The 19,288-nt window shown below is 35.3% G+C and overlaps 1 pseudogene; it reads right to left on the bottom strand.

Moving 5' to 3' along the window:
- Positions 1-7,656, bottom strand: part of LOC123820424 — a 130,398-nt pseudogene extending 122,742 nt beyond the window's left edge.
- Positions 7,657-19,288: the final 11,632 nt, after the last annotated feature.

Below are 19,288 nucleotides of genomic sequence, written 5' to 3'. Positions count from 1 at the left end.
TTCTTATATCAATTCCTACATACTTGATATATTTGATGTCATTTAAACATGGCAGAATTTTATCAATATACAAGTCTACCCTGAAATTGTTCAGCCATTGTTAATATAATGAGCATTGTTTGCATGACATTGATATAAACAGGCAGCAAAGGAGAATGGAGTGGACTGTGCATGTGTGAACAATAATGACTTCACTGTATTAGTCAGTGGGGGAGGTAGATGCCGTTAAGTGAGCATGTTCTGTGTGGCCCTCGCATTCAAAATGATTGAGCTAGTAGAGCAATGAATCTGCATCAAATTTTGTGTTAAGTCTGAACACTCCTCCATGGAAACTATTAGGATGATTAAGAAGGTCACAGCTATTGGCAACTGGTGACTGGAAGCTTCATGACAATGCACCTGTTCACACATCACATCTCATGCAGAGTTTTCTGGCAAAACATCAAATCACCCAAGTGACTCAGCCCCATACAGCCCAGATTTGGCACCCTGTGACTTCTGGCTTTTTCCAAAACTAAGTCACCTTTGAAAGGGAAAAGAATTCAGACCATTGATGAGATTCATGAAAATATGATGGGGCAGCTGATGGCAACTGGAAGAACTATGTGAGGTCCCAAGGTGCCTACTTTGAAGGGGACTGAGGTATCATTGTCCTATGTACAATGTTTCTTGTATCTTCAATAAATGTCTGTTTTTCATAGTACATGGCTGGATACCTTCTGGACAGACCTTATATATCTTAAAAGAGATATACATTACATAAAGAGATTACATACATTAATTAGAACCTAGGAGATATTTAAATAGATATTTAAAGAAAGTTTGTTTAAAATAAACAAAAACTAATACAGTCATGAAGCATGTAGCTATTTACACAATGACATAATTTTAATAGTATTTGTCCTCCCTTCCTTCAATGGTCAGAGACCACTCTTAGGCTTAGTGTGGTGTTAGAAGCTAGGCATTCATCTACCTCAAATGAAACATAAAAATTACAATATCATTGTAAACAGTTTGGAAAGTCCAAGAAAGATAAAAATTCTCACATTCTCACCAATGAAAGACAATAACATTTCACTCTCTGTTAGTTTTTCTACTAATGTGTTTATCTTCTAATGTATTTTTATATGTTTCTATCATTACTAAAGTAAAATATTTTCCAACTTAATATGTGAATATTCTAATTTTCCTTTTATACTTGGAAGCCAATATTTGACCTGCAGGTTAGTTTTGTTCCAGATACATTGTTCTTACCCTTCATCACTTTGCTTCCCATCCCATACTCACAGGCAGGAAAAAAAATGAGCATCTTTTTTTTTCTGCATAAATTATATAGACTTACATAGGATTGTCTAATATAAGCATAACACATTTCGTACAATAGATAGTACAGTGGAAATAGTATTTTCACCTAACAGGCAAGGACATGTGTCTAAGAGAGACAGTGTAATTTCCCTTAAGTCACAACAATTCTGGGACTGGAGCACATGTTACCTTCACTAGAAAGGCATCCTCTTTCCATTCTTCCAATAGATTTTCTACTTACCCAATGTCTTTTCTCTGTAAGGCACAACACTAGAAACATTTTTGAAAAGTATAATTAATTTTTACAGATACTCCATGGAGAAGCTAATTCCAAGCCCAATTTTGTTAATGAGGAAATTTTGGTCTGTCATCAAAGTTAGTAAATCCAGGTCTGGCACAATCCCCAAAGACTCCCATACTAAGAGATTATTTATATGATATGATCTGAAAGGTTTTGAGCAGTTTCTTACACAATCTTCTCCTTTCCATATGCTGCTGTAAGGATGATAATTTAACCATTAGACATTTATTATTTGGGCTAATTTATAGGATCAGAAAAGTTTACTATGGAGATAGAGATTCTTATGTAGAGCACAAAAAAAGATACTTTTGGAATATGGGATCCAACATTTAGAGGATTAGCCTAAATTAGCCTCTTTTTTTTTTCTAGAAAACCAGAGGCCAGCAGAAGTCATGGCATTGTTGTAGGAAAAAATATTTAAGAGTAACTACTTGAAAAATATACCTAGGAATTCACATTAGTACAGACTGAATAGGAAATGAAACAAAAAATGTATATGTCCCTCAGTTTTACAGACTTGATGAAATTATCTATCTAATCTCAATTTACAACTGTAATATTGTATGTACAATACTTCATCCAAAATATCCTAAATTCCCCTAATTTCTAGATAACCTTTTTGCTACCCATGACTATGTAAAGACATTTATTTTCATGTTAAGTAAATATGACATATTACTTAGAGAATAGAAAAGGTAAACATTAAATGTTTTTAATACCATCAAGTGTCAAATCAGGAACCAAACAAAGTTTACAGCCTAGGAGCATAAGAAATTAGGTGGTCAGATGGAAAAAGTGTCCTCCAGGGACAAGAAAGTTTCAGCAGTTCCATTCCAAAGTTTTGCCTACATGCCAACAACCCTGCCATGGCTGATTGCCTTGATGCCTTTTATCTGGTTTTGATCTCTCCCTCATTAATGTACAGAGTAGATCAAAATCAGGCAACATTCCATTTGGAATTTGTTGGGTCTTTTTATTCAATGTAGAGATGGAATGGTAAAGACTTGGCAATAAGATTGACACAATATTGAGAAGTTTCACATCTTTGATTGGATGTCAGCCATCCCAGCAACAATCTCCACCACTGCATTATAAATTTGGGATGCAGCTATCTAACAGAAGGCTAACTGAGATTATGAAGAGACAACTGTTTGGCTCATTATAAAGTCAGATGTGTTCTTTGGCATTTGAGTGGACAGCAGAGACTTTGACATTAACACATGGCTCATTAGGAATGAATTTGAGGTTGGCCTTTTGTTGCACTTAAAACAAAATATCTAAGATAGAGAAGCAACTCATTGAAAATGCGGATACAATCTCTTAAATATACATAGCTCTAATTTAAAATGAAGGCACTGTTTCTCCAGGCATTTGCTATTAAGATCACAGTGCATGTCTTAAAATTGTGAAGAAAACAATGAAATGGTATGAGATCATGTTCCTTTTATCTTTCTTGTTCCCAGTGACAAATACACTGACTTTTCCTGTTCCTCTTAACTGTTTGTCATGTTCTAGAACAGGATGTCTTGTAGTTTCACCATAGGGTCATGTTTACAACATTACACAGTAGTTAATGGTCAGTTACAACTTTTTATGATAAATTTGATTTTGCAACTCAAATTTATAATGATTCAATTTGCAGCAAGCTGAAAACTGAAACAAAAGGCAGGTTACTATCTTGAATCCAACAGGCAGAATACTCTTTGATGTTAAAGTAGTTTAGCAATGTGTACTGAAAGCAGTATATGCACTATTAGAACAAATTATTTAACTTACAGTGTTTATCAGCTTTGCATCTCTTCTAACATGCATATTTGTTGTTTCAAATACTTTCAACTTCCCATAACAAAATACAGTGTTTCATTTTCAAATAATTTGAATATCATTTTCATTTAATTTTAAACAAGTCTATGTTATAATCTGTTTTGCTGCTCTGTGAATTTAAAATTGCAAACAAATAAATGCCGCTTTCATAATTTATGTATATAAAAAACATACACCAAGTCAATTGAGAAAAGTGTGCCTCCCAGTCCTGTCAGCAGTGATGAAAATTACAAATTCCGTATAGTCTGAGATATGTTTGTGGAAGCAAATGTGATGCTCAGGGAAAGAGCATATCTGTCAAATATTTCACAGACAACATGACATGACTAAAAGCTTCAGAACTGAGTAATGCTGAAATGTATAAAATGGTTTCACGTATTTTTGAACCTTGAAGATTTTAAATAACAAAAAGGTGGTACAAACAGTCCATAAAATGAACAAAAAAAGAAATAAATTAATTTAAGCAAAGAAGTTTAGTTTGAGACTAAACCAGCATCCACAACTGCCTCTTTTTCTGCATATTACTGGTAGGACCTCAAACAAGGCATATTTCATACTGGAAGTGATGGAATACTCTGCTAGGCAGAGATGCACTAAGAATATGGCAGAACTTTTCTAAAGGGCCTGCTTTGTATTCTGAACATATGCATCTATATTCTGTTTTATCTTTGTATTCCTTCATGGTTTCTCATGTATAGAGAACAGTTAAATATATATTTTTAAACAACTAAATGTCTTTTAAATTATTTTATCTTTGTACAAGTTTTCCAAAATAAAAACATATGTGGTTGATCCTGAATGTATATGATCCCAAAATATGAGATGAAAATAACTAAATAGTTAATAGCATTGAATAGGAATAAGGATAAGTGCTTCCTCAATATGACCCATGATAAACTACTTAAAATGTGTTGTTATTGTTTTTAAATCTGTGAAATGGAGAGAACGTATTTGCCTTTCCAAACTCCAAACCTATGAAGAATGAAATAAAAAATCTTATAACACTTTAAAAATATATAAATATATAGGGTTTGAGAAAGCGGTATGCATTTAAAATCCCAACTTTGAAAATAATCGTGAAAGGATTAATGAAATCAACAGTCTAAATGCCAGTAGAAAGCACACCCATTGCATGTAAGAATTTAGTTTTTTGGTTTCATATATATGAAGTCTGTCCAGAAAAAGTCCAGCCATCATTAATATAACAAGAATGGTTTGCACGGCATTAATGTGATTTGGCAGCCAAAGAAAGTGGACTTGATACAACCATGTGTAGACAATAATGACTTCACTGTACTAGTCAGTGGGGGTGGTAGACACCATTGAGTGGGCATGCATACTGTGTGTCCGCTTAGACATTCAAAAGGACTGAGCAAGTAGAGCAATGGATCTGCATCAGATTTTATGTTAAGCCTGAACATTCCTCTGCAGAAACTATTTGGATGATTCAAAAAGCTGCAGCTATGGGCAAATGATTGGCAGCTTCATAACCACAATGTCCCTGCTCATGCATCACTGTCTCATGCAGAGTTTCTGGGTGAAACATCAAATCACCCAGGTAACTCAGCCCCTCTATGGCCCAGATTTGGTGCCCTGTGACTTGTAGCTTTTCCCAACACTAAAATCACCTTTGAAAGGGAAGAGATTTCAGATTGTGATGAGTTTGAGGAAAACACGAGGCAGTGGCTGATAACAATTGGAGAACTGTGTGAGGTCTCAAGGTGCCTATTTTGAAAGGGTCTGAGGTGTCATTGTCCTGTGTGTAATGTTTCTTGTATCTTCTCCAATAAATGTCTGCATTTTTCATATTACATGGCTGGATATCTTCTGAATAGACTTCATATCTCATTTGCAATCATTCCAGAATCAAAGACAATATGGATTTAAGAAATGATTATTAAGAAATTACCATTTGATCAAATACAAATCACTCTATTTAAATAGTCTTTTAGTAATGATTTGGGTAACCCTTGTAATCTAACACTTGTAATCACATATACACACTCACACATTTCTTTTGTTTATCTATATTTTCAATTTACAATTTTACATTTATAATTATCATTTACTAAAATATTAAATGATCACTGTATAATTTATGTATAAATAATGCATATGTCATGTGGCACTAAGAAAAATGTAGTCCACTACTAAAAGAGCTTTTCACTTTTCCCAGATTGTCCAAATTTTCTGCAGTATAACCTATGAACTCACTACTACAATAACTGAATTAAGATATCTACCTATTTAAAATCAACTCCAAAGTTGCTGCACCACTTATCTAATCTCCTCCCTGATCTTCAGCTCCCAAAATGCATATAAACATATCTTCTAATAAGTTTCAGATTTAAGAAATCCTATTTATCCCAAACTTCTCCAAAGTGTATAAACAAGCTAAGTGACTCTAAAAATGATCTGTGGTTAAACATGCATGTAAATCTTGGGGACGATAAAGCTCTTCAAAATCATTAGTATTGTTTAACAATTTATTATACCTAAGTTTGCCACACTATATGCATTTTCTTATTCATCCCTAGTTCTATCCATAACACTCTAAAGTCTGAGAACAGAGAGAGACTAGGAAGGTAATCTTTCAGAGTTATGCCACATGTATAATTACTTCTGGAAATGAAAGAGTGGAGATGATTCTCCGCACACAGGTTATTTTTGGTTTTAAGCTCTGTGGCCTGATTTCTACTTGACTACCATATGCATTTTTATTTGTGAAGGCTTCATTTATAGGTTCATAGAAGAACTTACACTCAGTTTTATACTATATTTTTGATACATTCTTTTTTTTTCTTGTTCTTGACAATGCTTCTTATCTCTTAGAAATACGTTTGAGGAGAATCTATATTCCTATAATATCTCTAACAAGGGACACTTTAAATAGACATTGGTAACTGGTGAAATTGTAAGCACTGACCTCCGAATGTCCTAAAGGGAAAAGCTCTCATCCACTGCCAGGAAAGGTCTCTCAGGGATATTCCTACTTGTATTTGAATGGATTTCTGAGTCTGAGAATTTTTGTGCACCACAGAGAAGGTTATCCCTTCTGGTATAATCATCCCATCAAACAGTCATTTATCCTGAGCAGTACTGTGCTGCTGCCTACATTTAGTCTCATAGTGAGAATGAAGTCATTTCTCATGAAATCTCTTAATGGATATCTCTACAACGCATTATTTTTATTGTAAATAAGGTGGTAGGCAGTAATAAAACATGACAAAATGTAAAATGCATTAATGTTTTGTTAAATCTCAAGATGGTGTTATACATTAACCCATATTTTTCAGAAAAGATTTCTTATATTTAAAATATTTAAAGAGATAGAGCTAAAACTTACTTTATTCAAATATTTACTTTCATCAGTATGTAAAAGATGAGAGTAAGGAAATGGGGATTTTAGGCATTGGGTGTATTGTTTTTAATCACAATCTACAACTATGAAGAAAGCTGAAGAGAAAGAATTATTTCCCTATGAGGTAAGTTCCCAGTTTAGTGAGGGATCAAACCTGATATTTGAACAGAGCATTTGAAAAACCAATCCACAAAAGGAAAACCAATTGTAAATGAAAAGGGAGTTTTATCATTTGAATAGCAAAACAGATTTGAATAAATTTCAATGTCTGTATTTCAGAGTTAGTTTGTAACATGTGAGTGTCAAGTAACTCCCCTCCTCATACAGCAAAATGATTAATCTAATTCCTAAGTTTATGTATATAAAATGGTATCAGGTATTTGAAAGATGGTTTTATCCTTTGATCAGATTTGGATGGAACTAAAAAACAGGTAAAATTTATAAACTGTTGTTTAGTTTTTATTTCATAATTATAAACTAAACTCTGAAATCTAACTAGACTCTGAAGGTGATAAAAAATATGCACCCAAGGAAGGAACTGAAGGGAGAAGCAAAAATAATAGAACACTGAGAGCTGATGACGGTAGAGGAGCACTCACCTGACTTACAAAAGGAACCATCTAGTGGCTGAGATAAAACACAAGTCAAATTCATTAGAGCTGTTCACAGTGAGCATGGTGATGTTGCTGGTCTTGCCACTCCTATACCCAAAGTGCTCCATGGCTTCTACAGCATTTATGTCACTTTTATCTTGCCAAAGTTTACATCTGCCATCCAGCCACTCAGCCTTGGCAATGCAGATAAAAAACAGGGAACCATTTGTGTTGGGTCCAGCATTTGCCATGGACAAGATGCCAGAACCCATTGCTTCAGGGTGAAGTTCTCATCAGCAAGCTTTTCCTTTAGGTGGACTCCTGCTGGTGCCATTAGGGCATATGAAGTCACCACCCTGACACATTAACCCCAGAATAATTTTTAAAGAGGAACCCTTATAACCTTTCTCTCCATTGCTCAGAACACAAAAGTTCTCAGCTCTCTTTGGAACTTTGTGTTCAAACAACTCAAAGGAGAAACAGTCCAATTGCTCCTTGTTGATGATGTAGAAGAACACAGTGGGGTTGCACAAGGCTGGGTCTCCTGACAGAGGCAGCAGCATTGGCACAACCCAGAATATGTAAATTTTTCATCAAACTCTTGATTAAACTTTTCCTTCTCCTGTGTGCTATCACATCCTCCAGAACAGCACCCCCATGTATCCTCCAGCCTTAATATTCTCCTGTCCTTATAAAAGGAAGCTGATAAACATATTCTGGTCATATTTCAATATCTCAGTATTTTAATCAGCAGCATAGTTCCTCATTTATTTTTCCTGAATGCTATGGAAGAAACTGACAGGTTCTCCACTGCTGTGTTCTCCGCTTCTTCTTAGGCATACATATGATGGCCACTGTCGCAGATATGTGTAGCCATGACTAATTACTATCTGGAAATGTTAGTGGAAGTGTGTCTCACTTTCAGGCCATAGACCATGAAGCCACTTGGTTTCCTGTGTGATATTTTTCCTCTCAAAATGGTCATGTTGACCCTGGAGACCTCACACTGAGGAAGGCAAAGTCTCTACAATCCTGTATCCCTGAATAACCATATACAGAAGGACGCTTTCTGCTGATACAAAACACTTACCTTTGGCAATTATACAGCAAATCATAAAATTCTATTCTGTTTGGTTCATCATCCATTTTCTGGTCTATACATTAAAGTAGATTATATCACTTTGTCTAATGAACACACCCAGACAGACTGTTTATATATGGTGGACTTTTAGACAGGCACACTCATTGGTTATAGATAGGAAAATTAGCATAACAGATTCATCCTAGATATCTTTCCATACTGTAATAAAAAGACTTATTTGTTTTAAAGGCTGCATGATATATCATTTGGCCATATTTTATTTCACTAGTTTCTCCTTGATAGAATGTACCACATTTAATTGTTATATATTTAAATGTATTCAGTGCCTACTGAAAGCCTTTTGTACTCTAATTTTATTATCCTTGATTTATTTAATTTATATTACATCATTTGGCTGAATTTTAACATTTTCAGGTTTTCCCCAAGAATGCTTGGATGCTATTGTCTCCATGTGTTTTATGTGTACGTGTTTTGAGACTTTCAGTCTTAATAGTTGAATGATAACTTGCCTGGGGGTGAGGGAGGAATTCTTGGTTCATGCTTATTTTCCCTAATATTTGTAAAACTTTGTTTCTCAGTTATGTTGAATGTTGTATAGTGTTGCAAAGGACAATTTTTTCTAATTATTTTGTAACTTGTGTTTCTCTAAATACCCATAACTTTTTATCTTGGTTATAACTGAAAGCAGACATTCCTCCAAAGTTATAGAGGATATATTTATTTTACTCTATTAATTCAATAATATAGAAGGATATCAATTAACATTTATAACATTTTATCAATTTCTTTTGGACACCTATGCCATTTGATCTGGAAGTTCAGGTTTTTATCTCATTACTTCTTTTTTTCTACTTTTTTTTTAGTATTTTATTTATTTATTTTTAGGGAGAGAAGGGAGGAAGTGGGAGAGAGAGAGAGAGAGATCAATGTGCGGTTGCTGGGAGCTATGGCCTGCAACCCAGGAATGTACCCTGGCTGGGAATCAAACCTGGGACACTTTGGTTCCCAGCCCGCGCTCAATCCACTGAGCTACGCCAGCCAGGGCTTATCTCATTACTTTTATAGTGTTAATAATTTTCAGGTGCATCAATTATTGATATGTCTAAGTCATAAGAACATCTTTGCCTAACTTCTTTATGCATCATCATCTCTTGGGTTATATCTATCTATCTATCTATCTATCTATCTATCTATCTATCTAATCTTTTATCTATGTAATATTTGACCTATTTTAAAATTTGACATTCCTTTCCTTAACTCAGTTTGTATCCTTGTCAATCCTATTGCTTCTAATTTGTTTCACTTATTGTATGTCTTTAAACCTCAGGTATATTTCACTGAGAGTAAAAGCTTACTCATTACTTCTTATTATCATATTCTTTCTTCTGTTTTACAAGTATTTTTCATTGCCTTTACTTTCTTAAGAGTAATATTCTTTATTTTATGATTGGGAGTAGTATTTATATGTTCTTATGTAAGAATCTCATGCATATTTTTACCAATTACCTATCTTTTGTTTTTTATATTCATTTTGTTTAGTAACTTATTAATGAATTCATTTTATGCTATACTACCTTTATTGCCACTAATATTTAGATAAGCTATGTCTATCGAGACTAATACCTTTCAAAAGAATAATATGACAAAAGAAATTGAGGAATAAACTGGAGGCATCAAGAAGTAAAGAACATACTTCCAAACTATGGAACTGTAAGAAAGATATAACTAAAGAATTCCCAAACATATAGGTCATCTTGTTTTCTGTAGCACAGGTCTCACATTCATAGAAGTAGCTTGAAGTTAATGTGGGATTGAAAAAAAATATGGTGTAGTACTTCAATGTGCAGAACTGTTTTATTTTAAATAAATTTACATTTTTCAAGGCTCTAAGCCCTCATATAAACCCTCATATAAGATTCTTGCAATATACAACACATCAATTCTTCAGACATATTTAGACATATCCAGTCAAAATCATTCAGGAAGCATATCTACATTTTTCAATTAGGTTTTCTAGAACACAAGAACGACATGCAACCATATCATAAAGAAGACAGAAAAACTTAATATGTGGTGTCATTGTAGTTTTGATTTTCATTTCCCTGGTCATTAGTTATATTGAGCATCCTTTCTTATGTCTATTGGTCACGTGGATGTCTTCTGTGAAGAACTGTCTATTCAGGTTATTGAGTTGTAACCCCTTATCAGATATATCATTTGTGAATATATTCTTCTATTTAGTGGGTCGCTTTTTTTTGATGGTTTCCTTCACTGTGCAAAACCTTTTTGATTTTATTTAGTCCCATTTATTTATTTATTTGCTTTTGCTTTTGCTTCCCTTGCTTGAGGGGACACATCCAAAAAGATATTACTCAGATTGATGTCAAATAATTTACTACCTATGTTTTCTCCTAGTACCTTTATGGATTTAGGCCTTACACTTAAGTCATTAATCCAGTCAGAATGGCTATTATAAATAAGTCAACAAATAACATGTGTTGGTGAAATTGTGGAGAAAAAGAAACCTTTGTGCACTGTTAGTGGGACTACAAAACAGAGCATCCTCTATGGAAAGCAGTATGGAGACTCCACAGAAAACTAAAAATAGATCTATCATACAGCCCAGAAATTCCATGTTTAGGTATCTATCTGAAAGAAAACAAAAATACTAACTTAAAAAGATACATATGCTCCTGTGTTCATTGCAGCATTATTTACAATAGTCAAGATATGGAAGCAAACTAGGTCCATAAATAGATGAATGCATAGAGAAGATGTGGTATATATAAACAATAAAAATCACACAGCAATAAAAATTAAATCTTGCCCTGTACCTCAACATGGATGGATCCAACTAAGTTGATGGATACCCTCAACTTAGAGGGTATTATGCTAAATGAAATAATGCAGACAAAAAAAGACAAATGCCATTTCATTTCACGGACATGTGAAATCTGAAAAAAATAAGATAGAAACAGACGGACAACTCTAGGGGAAGGAGATAAGGGGTGGAGGGATCCAGCAAAAAAGTAAAAGGACTCATGGACAGGACAACAGTGTGGTGACTTCAGGGAGATGGGTATGAGTGGAGATGGAAGAGTGTGTAAGGGGGATAAATGGTAATGGAAAAATTAAAATTAAAAAATAAATAAATAAAATAAAATAAACAAGTAAAACAAAAACAGACTCCCAGAGACAGATACCAAAGGGATGGTTGCCAGAGGGTAGGGGAATGGAAAGATGAGTAGAAAACGTGAAGGGATACATAGTCAATAATATCCTATAAGTTTGCAAAGTGACAAATGCTTACTAGAATTAGTGGGTGATCACAAGGTATAAGGATGCCAAATCGCTACAATGTATAGCTGAAAGTAATATAACTAATGTTATATATCAACTATACTTATATTAAAAATAAAACATAGTATGTTTTGGAAAACAACAGAAGGGAAAACATTGTCCGAGTTAAAAGTAAAATCAACAAGGGTATTCAATAAGAGAAGTCAGAAACACCAGAGTCATTAAAGAGCTTTTTAAAGATACCAGGGTACAAAAGAAACCTGGGCATGTGAGCGATGGAAATAAGGTAGAAGAGATGTAGGGTCTCTTAGATTAGGCTAAAGAACTTGGTAAAAAACAACAATAAAATTTCATTATTATTTTTATTATTTAAAATTTTTTATTGCTGTTCAATTACAGTTGTCCCTATTTTTCCCATTACTCTCCCCTGTCCTACCCACCCACCCACACTTAATCCTCCTCACTGCCATTTTTTACTTTTCTTTAAACAAATGGACTTCTGGCCAAGATGGAGGTGTAGGTAGATACACTTGGCCCCCTCACACAACCAAAAGAAGGACAACAACAAATTTACCAAAACAAAACAAAAACAAAAACAAAAAACCCCAGAAGTGTCAGAAAATCGAACTGTATGGAAGTCCAAAAACCAAGGAGTCAAAAGAGAAACATTCATCCAGACTGGTAGAGGGGTGCAGCCGGGCATCTGAGGTAGAGTGAATGCACGGCAAGGTGGCAGCTGGTGGACCAGGCAGCACCACATTTGCTTGTGAATAACTTGGAGGAACAACTGGAGAGTGAGACAGACCATGCAACCCAGGGTTCCAGTGTGGGAAAAGAAAGCCTCAAAAACGTTGGCAGTAAAAACCTGTGGGGTTTGCAGCAGCGGAAGAAACTCCCAGCCTCACAGGAGAGTTCATTGGAGAGACCCACAGGGTCCTACAACGTACATAAACCTACCCACCTGGGAAACAGCACCAGAAGGGCCCAATTTGCTTGTGGGTAGCAGGGGAAGTGACTGAAAGCTAGCAGAGAGCTGAACAAGCAGCATTGTTCCCTCTTGACCCCTTCCCCACATGCAGTGCCAAAATGCAACAAAGTGGGTTGCCCCACCCTAAAGGATACCTAAGACTCTGCCTCTCACAAAGTAACAAGCAGCCCAGACAAAGAAATATGGCCCAAATGAAAGGAAATATCAAAGCTCCAAAAAGAGAATTAAGGAAGGAAGAGATAGCCAAACTATAAGATGCAGAGTTCAAAACACTGGTTATCAGGAAACTCACAGAAATGGTTGAGTATGGTTGCAAAATAGAGGGAAAAGTGGTGGTTATGCAAAGTGAAATAAATAAAAATATACAGGGAACCAACAGTGAAGGGAAGGAAACCAGGACTCAAGTCAATGAATTGGAGCCCAAGGAAAAAATAAACATTTAACCAGAACACAATAAAAAAACAATAATTCAAAAAAAATGAGGAAAGGTTTAGGAATCTCTGGGACAACTTTAAACATTCCAATATCTGAGTCATAGAGGTGGCAGATGGAGAAAAGGAAAAGCAAGAAATTGAAAACATTTGAAAAAATAATGAAGAAAAACTTCCCCAATCTGGCAAAGGAAATAGACTTTCAGGGAGTCCAGTAATTTCAGAGAATCCCAAAGAAGTGGGACCCAAGGAGGTAGGTACACACCAAGGCACATCATAAATTGCCCAGGATTAAAGATAAGGATGGAATCTTAAAAGCAGCAAGAAAAAGGGAGTTACCTACAAAGGAGTTCCCCTAAGACTATCAGCTGATTTTCAAAAGAAACCTGCAGGCAAGAAGGGGCTGAATGAAGTATTCCAAGTCATGAAAGGCAAGGACCTACATCCAAGATTACTCTGTCCAGCAAAGCTATCATTTAGAATGGAAGGGCAGATAAAGTGCTTCCCAGATAAGGTCAAGTTAAAGGAGTTCATCATTACCCAGCCCTTATTATATGAAATATGAAAGGGACTTATCTAAGGAAGAGAGGATAAAGAATATGAACACTAAAATGACAACAAAATCAGAACTATCAGCAATTGAACCTAAAAACAAAAACAAAAACAAACTAAGCAAACAACTAGAACAGGAGCAAAATCACAGAAATGGAGATCACATGAAGGGTTATTAGCAGGGATGGGGCAGGGGAAAAATGGGGGAAAAGGTACAGGGAAGAAGAAGCATAAATGGTAGGTACAATATAGACAGGGGGAGGTTAAGAATAGTATGGGAAATGGAGAAGCCAAAAAATGTATATGTACGACCCATGGACATGAACTAAGGGGGAGAATGCTGGTGGGAGGGGCAGTGCAGGGCAGAAGGGAATAAAGGCAAGAAAATTAATTGGACAACTGTAATAGCATAATCAATAAAATATATTTTTAAAAATGAATACCTGTTAGTCATGGATAAATGTATAAGTTTAAGCCTAGTTGGTATACACACCTCTAATTTTCTTTGTTTTCTTCTTAAGAAGAAATCTGGCAGTACAGCACATGATAAGCCAATTTGATTGGAAATTACTCATAGAAAAACCTTATGATTTTCTTGGAATAGTCCAACTAAAGGCTAATCAATGATGATTTAAATAGTGGCATTGTAGTGGAGAAGAAAATCTAAAATCAAAAGCAAGTCATCCACAAGTTTGAGAAAATAACTATACAAATTTCAGTGAAGTTGGGCTATAGGGAAAAAGGAGAGAAAAAAATGGTAATGAAATGTGTTGAAAGGAGAATTTTACACAATATATTATATAATATTTTGGGAGGGTAAGTCATGCATTCTGTAAAATAGTTTGAGATAAAATAATTCTAAATGGAATTCTATTTTTATTTTCATTTACTTTATTTTTGTATTAAATTATTTTTATTGTTCTTTTACTACAGTTGTCCCAATTTTTCCCGCTTTGTCCTTCTCTGCCCATCCCACCCTTCACTCCCACAGTCAATTCCCACACTGGTGTCCATGTCTGTGGGTCAGTCATATATGTTCTTTGTCTAGTCCCTAACCCTTCTTTCCACCATTATCCTCTTACCACCTCCTCTCTGGTCACTTTCACTCTACGTTGTACATTTACACAATGGAACACTACACAGCAGAAAGAAAGGAGGAACTTCTACCTTTTACAACAGCATGGATGGAATTGGAGAATACTATGCTAAGTGAAATAAGCCAGTTGGTAAAAAACAAATACTATATGATCTTACTTATAAGAAGACTCTAATGAACAAAATAAACTAACAAACAAAATAAATGAAATTCTGTCTGGAAATACTTGTATGAACTTTCAGTGATGTTACTAGGATATTCAGTATAATTTAGAGAAAGATGCCAATTTGAGACTGCCCAGTTTAGAAATAATAAATAAAATTATCAGTTTTAATAACATTAAATATTTGTCAAATAAGAGTTTAAGTAAGAATATAATCAAACTGAAAATGACTACAAAGTCCAGCTTTTAATGGGCAAGTCGGGGAAGATAACCCAGTAATAATTAAAAAGACTTTAGGAATATCAGTTGCTAACAAAAGAAAATAATGGCAGAAGCCAAGGGAGAACATATTGTAAAATTTCTGGGTATGGAATACACTATTAAAAATACTTCAGAGATATGAAATATGCTAAATATTTCTTTTTACATTTTTACTTATTTAAAAACATTTTTTGTTGTTATTCAAATACAATTTTTTTCCATTTTCCCACCACCACTTTCCCTGCCCCAACGACCCTCACCTTCCACCCTTGACCCTACCCCCCTTTGGCCTTGTCCATGTGTCCTTTATATATGTTGCTTGATGACCCTTCCCCTACTTTCCCCTGTTATTCTTCTTTCCCCCTTCCCCTCTGGTTACTGTCAGTTTGTTCTTTATTTCAGTGTTTCTGGTTTTATTTTGCTTGCTTGTTTTGTTGATTAGTTCATACAAGTATTTCCACATAGAATTCCATTTATTTTGTTTGATAGTTTATTTTGTTCATTAGGTTCCTCTTATAGGTGAGATCATATGGCATTTGTCTTTCACCACCTGAAATAAGTTTCACTGAGCATAATGCTCTCCAGTTCCATCCATGTTATTGTGAAGGTTAGGAGCTCCTTCTTTCTTCTGCTATATAGTATGCCATCGTGCAAATGTGCCACAGCTTTTGAATCCACTCATTTACTGATGGGCACTTAGGTTACTTCCAGCACTTAGCTATCGTAAATTGTACTGCTATGAACATTGGGGTGCATTGGTTCTTAATTCAATTGTTTGTCATCCTGAAGTGGAGCTGTGTGAGTTCTTTATATATTTTGGAGATCAAACACTTGTCTGAGGTATCACTGGTAAATATATATTCCCATATGGTTGCTTCCCTTTTCATTTTGCTGATGTTTTCTTTAGCCATACAGAGCTTTTTATTTTGATAAAGGAAAGGAGGAATCCTTAGAAAGAGTGCTAAATGAAAGAGGCAAGTAAACTACCTGATACGAAGTTCAAAACAATGATTATAGATATTTTCTATAAGCCTACAAGTATAAGTTTATATAAGTCAAGAACCACAAGTTGATATTGAACGCAATTTCAGAAAGACTGAGTAAAAGGAGTTGGAATGGTGGCCAAATATTAATGTCTTAAGAAATGTGTGCTATTAGGAAATTAAAGGAATTTGAGAAAATAAGCACAAAACATCTCTCAAGATGATATGTAGTAATGGAAAGCATTTTCTAATGAATTATGATAGTCTTTTCCTTGATCGAGTGATTGTTTTCAGTATAAAATAACTCTTATACACAAGAATTAAGACAATGATGAAGAGAAAACAAGGAATTAAAGAGAGAAAGAAGGAAGGAAAGCAACAGAGGGAAAGGAGAGACAGAGAAAGAGGGAGAGACAAAGAGGGAGTGGAAGGGAGGGAGGAAAGGAGGGAATAAGACTCCTGACAAAGATTTGTAGGAGGCAGAAGGAAAGAAAAACCAAATGAACTTTGAAAAATTACTGTCTTTATGTCAGGATGGAAAAATGAAGTAGATATGATTAGGAAATAAAGGAAATGGAAGTTTTGTTTTTTCCTGACATTTTAATCTTTAAAATATTAGTTATGGATATTGGTTTTATAATAGGGAGGCAGTGTGTTTCTATAGACTTAAAAATGGTGTCTACAAGTTTTGCCGAGTGTCTGATAGCACAACAAAGAACTTTATGACTGTGCTTAGATCCCAGGTATACCTGGGAAGTGTGGATTTATTAAAGCAGACACTGGCCGCAGTGTCTGCATCATTATGGATGAAATGAGACATTCACACAGACTGCTGAGTCTGGTGGAGGAAAAGGGACAGCATGGCTTTTCTCTCAAGGGGAGCAAAAGCCTTAGCCCTTGCCATGACTGGCTTTTATTGGGTTTCTCAGCACATTACATAATGGTCCTCATTTACTATGCACAGGTTGGCTTTAGGTGGTTACCTTTTACAGAAAACAAAGGAGCCAATGCTGCTAATCACATCACAGAAGAGGGATATTTGCAAACAAAAAGGCAAAAGTGGTTGAACTGGTTACACTCATCCTTGGAAGGTTTAGCATAGGATGGATTTTAGGAAGTTACTTTGCAATAAATGTCCTCAATTCAGGGTGAGGGAGTTTTTTAGCAAGAGCAAGACTCAAAGTGGCCTAGGCCCATTGCAGGCCTGATTCCCCACAGGAGAAACTATCCATGGGCGTGGGTCCTGTGCAACTCTGACTGAGAGCTGGACCCATGCCACGCAGAATGGCCTTCTACAATTTATAGCCCAGTCTTCAAGGTTGTGCACATTCCTCCAAAAATAAATGACGTGTTTTGGTCAATGCTGGACCAGTCAGAATTTACAGATAAACATGATTTTGAAACGGTTAATAGTCTTGGGGAAAAAATGTTGTTAGTATTCAGTCTGGAAACAGGTGTGAACAGTTTTTAGCTCTTATTTTACTCTAAAATTTATGTATACCTTATTGCATAAGTCTGTTTCATATTGAAACATTTTAGTCTCTTTGTGTATCCTTTAGTCTTCCCTGCATTCACACAAATAGTAGTATCTGTCTTTCTAGCCATGCCTAAATGTTTTACCTCTGTGTTCTCAACATTGTCTCCTCCTAAAAAGGACAGGGACCTAATTGCCTCATTTTTCACATTCTAAAAATCTTTTTAAAATCTCTTGCTCTTCACTAACTTTTTGTTTGTTGTATTTCAAATATTCATAGACAGGGTCTTCATATCTTCTTTTTAACTTCCAATTACCATACGCTTCCTACATTTACCTTTCAGTCACATTTTCAGTTTATAGCTATTGTTTTCATTTCTTGACCACATATTCTCTCCCTCTTAATTTTGTCTTGCTTCTGACATAACCACATTTCAGAAATAAAACTAAATTTTCCAAAGATCTCCAGATTCTTCTTGCACTTTTCATTTTCCTGAACCACTACTGCATGTGGCACCAGGCTCCAAGATGCCCCCTCGTGTTCCCCACATGCTGGCATTCAGACCTTTGTGTAGCTCTTCCCAGACTATAACAGCATTGGTCTGTGTGACCAGCAGAATATGGCAGAAGTGATGAGACATTACTTTTGAGATTGTTATGAAAGACACTAAAGTTAGAGTGTCTCTCTCCTTCCTCCCTTCCCCAAACCTCCCACCTTCTATTTCCTTAAAGAAGCTTGCTGTTATGGTGTGGTCAGCACTATAGAAAAATCTACTTGCTGAGAACATTCTGACATTCACTATCATATTATTCTATTTTTACTTTCTATTAGCTCTTATCACTATCTAAATATATCTCATGCATTTATTTTCATGTTTATTATCTGTCTCCATACAAGATCACATTGTACATAATAGCAGGAACTCTTACTATTTTTGAACACTGAAACTCAGAACCTAGAATAATATCTGGCATAGACTAGCTCGATAAATGTTTGTTGAATAAAATAATTTAGATGTCTTGCCCTTATAGAAAAATGTGACAGAGAGTATTATTATCCATCTCCATTTGTACTATAAGTAAAGCACAGTGAGTTTAAATGCTATGGGTACAGTCATATTCCATCAAACCAAGAATCATAAATAAAAGATTATTTTACTTCTTTATTTGTAATGGCACCCTGCAGCTTCCCTGATTATTGGCTATTTCTGTGTACTTAGTGTACAAATTACTTTGACATCAATTTTCCATTTCCAGATGTACAAACTCTGAATTATTTTTCCAAATAACTTCCTCAACTTTGCTCTAAGGCACAGGTGGCAAACACAAGGCCTGTGGGAGGGATCCAGCCCTCCACCTTGTTTTATCCGGCCTGGCACCTTGTTTCTACCTAGCGGCAGCACCCAGCTCTTTGCCCCTGGGTAAGGAGTAGTTATATTTATACAGTCCTAAAATTACATTCAGCCCTTTGAAGCCAACCTCGAGGCTGATGTGGCCCTCTGGTGAAAATGAGTTTGACACCCCTGCTCTAAGGTATACCCTGGTAGACAACAC

The sequence above is a fragment of the Phyllostomus hastatus genome, unplaced genomic scaffold, assembly GCF_019186645.2.
Source record: "Phyllostomus hastatus isolate PE091 unplaced genomic scaffold, TTU_PhHast_1.1 phas_contig_348, whole genome shotgun sequence".
NCBI lineage: Eukaryota > Metazoa > Chordata > Mammalia > Chiroptera > Phyllostomidae > Phyllostomus > Phyllostomus hastatus.
The sequence above is the reverse complement of the archived record's forward strand: the minus strand, read 5'-3'. Positions and strand labels throughout refer to the sequence as shown.